We start from the raw sequence: 2,643 nt of genomic DNA on the forward strand, positions 1-2,643 counted from the left end.
CCTACGCCGGCATTCGTTCCCCGCCGATGGTCACAGCACACCCCCGCCCGCACGCGCCTGCAGCAACTCCTCATCCTCCCTAGCATGCCCAGCGAGATCCTCGTCTGATTTTTACCTCCTGATGAATTTTCTTGTATTTACATGATATTTTACCTCCGTATATGTGTGTTGTTTGTAGCTGATGTCAATATTTGAGCGGTGCGATGAACAAATACATTCCGTTTCATCTCATAAACCAAACACCCAAATGTAATCATTCCATTCCTCTGAATTCCTTCTACCAAACGTAAGGACGGAACCGACCCATTATAATGGAATGGAACCATGACATTTCATTCCACTTCGTTCCCGAACCAAACACACCCTGAGTCCAAGACAGCCTCGAAGAACCCCCTGCCTCTACGGAAGGAACGTGTGCCGCTGCCTATAATTCAATGGCATCGCCTCGTAGATCCACTCTGTGTTGACTGCTTTCTCTCCCGTCACACCGCCGCCAGGGAATCACGATGGACGCACACCAGTACTGGACGCACATGAGAGCAAAGGAGCAGGAGGTACCTGGAGGAGCCATGGACTGGGATTAGAGCGGTGTACTGACGTGAGAGGGAGGGAGAGGTCATCAGTCTCCAATCACACCTCGCAACCTTTGACAACTCGTCGCTTCGCTCACCCGTAGCCGTTCATACCATGGGAGAGCGATATTGGGGAGTAAAGCATGGGGGATAAAGATCGCAAAGGGGAAGAGACTGGGCAGGGAGAAGAATGGCCGTGAGGTGGTTGCCGGCTTGGCCGCGCGGACGGCCCGGCGGAGAAGCACTCTAGATTATTATTTTATTGGATTGGAAGGGGTGGTGGAGAGTCGAGGATAAGACATGCGTTTCTCCTCTTAAATCTCTTGTCAGTTACAGAACAGGAGGAGCAATTGCGTTCAGTTACTTAGAGAAGGAGAGAAATAGTGATTGCGTTCGGTTACTGATAATTACGTAAAGTGAAGATAGAAGGTAAGGGTTAGAGGTGTATCACGCATTGAAAGCCACAAACTAATCAGTTGATCACCATCCCTATTAAAACTAAACAATTTTAAGAAAACTTGCTCACGTGGTGTAGTGACGTGGAAGCCTACATGTCAAGATAATTGGTTGTACTAGGCTGATGATGTGGATAGGCTGCATGTTAAGAGAAATGAGATAGTGGGGATGAACTATTCAGGTATTATATATGTGTTGACCTGTTGGCTTGTTGTTCAAGTAATTTTAAAAAAAATCAATACATTAAAAATGTTTGTATCATTCTAAAAATGTTGCCAGATTTAAAAAGTTGTTCATGACATATTTTAAAAATATTCATAATTTTTTGGAAAAAATTCATTGCGTATTAAATATATTCAAGGTGCATTTTGTAATGCTTAACCTGTATTGCGGATAAATGCTCATACTGTAAAAATTGTCTAATGTGTATCTGAAAAATGTTCAACTTGCATAGGACAACCATTCAATGTATATTCGAAACAAGTTGACAATCATTCCAAAATTGAAGAAAAAAAACTAAAGCAGGAACAGGAAAAGTAAATAAAACAAAAGGAAAGAAATAACGGAATCTTCTAAAACCGGCTGTACCGGTCCATAGAAGCTTCCTAAAACTGCTCCCAGGAAACTTCTGAAAATAGCACGAATGCATGTTATTGGGACATTGCAGAAGCACGAGAGGCGAGAAAAGAATATATCTCGCAGTAGGTGAGACATAGCTGTGGCGTCAGATGCCAACCAATTTGAAAGTGTTGTAGGCTGAGGCTAAGCATAATTTGGCCAAGGTGCTGGTCCAGATAGGTCATTTTTTGGTTACGCAAAATAACAAGAATGATTTTCCACTCCACCCGCGGATTGAATGGGGGCCGCTTTGTCTCGGAGCGCTCCTATGTGGCGCCTCAAGCACCACTTGGAGAACCGACGCTCACGCTGCCTCACATTGAGCCGGTCCACCAGCGCGAGCTGGTGGCTCGCTCAGGTAACTTGGTACGATTGTCTCAAAAAAAAAGGTAACTTGGTACGATCGAGAAAAAAAGGTCACTGCAGTGTGTACTGCAGATGTTTGAGCTAAGTCATTGACTAAATGTGTTGACCCGTTGACTTGTTATTGACCGTTGAGTTTTACAGGAAAAGATCACGCGTTTGAAAAACTTCATATATTTCAAAAAAGTTCACAAACATGCAAAAAAGCTAGCGTATTCAAAAAAAGATCATGAATTTGAAAAAAAATATATTGGAAAATCGGATAATTTTAGAAAAATTGTATATGAATTTGAAAAACTTCAAGACTTGGAAGTTCATAATTTGTAAAAAGTTTACAAAATAAAAACATTACACGAATTTGAACAAAAGTATTTTAAAAAATATCATAATTTAAAAAATAAATGTTTCACAAAAAATAGAAAGAAATTAAGTTTGATAAAAAGTTCATAAAAATGTGATTAGTCAGAAATTTTATAAAACAAAAAATTGAAATTGAAATGAAAACATGAAAAATAAGAAAGGAAAGAAAGAAACTGAACAAACCCGGCCCAGAAAACACACAGAAATAAACACACAAAAGACCTATTGCAACAGAAAAAACACCAGAAGAAAACGCTCTGGAGGTACATTTCCT

At 40.7% G+C, this 2,643-nt stretch overlaps 1 long non-coding RNA gene across 1 annotated transcript; it reads right to left on the reverse strand.

The window, feature by feature from the left end:
- Positions 1–231: 231 nt before the first annotated feature.
- Positions 232–840, reverse strand: LOC123130904 (uncharacterized). The gene is made up of 2 exons (XR_006464034.1): positions 637–840; positions 232–558 (listed from the first exon to the last, which is right to left on the reverse strand). It is a non-coding gene; the product is annotated as an uncharacterized lncRNA (long non-coding RNA).
- Positions 841–2,643: the final 1,803 nt, after the last annotated feature.

This window comes from Triticum aestivum, chromosome 6A (genome assembly GCF_018294505.1).
Source record: "Triticum aestivum cultivar Chinese Spring chromosome 6A, IWGSC CS RefSeq v2.1, whole genome shotgun sequence".
NCBI classification, from domain to species: domain Eukaryota; kingdom Viridiplantae; phylum Streptophyta; class Magnoliopsida; order Poales; family Poaceae; genus Triticum; species Triticum aestivum.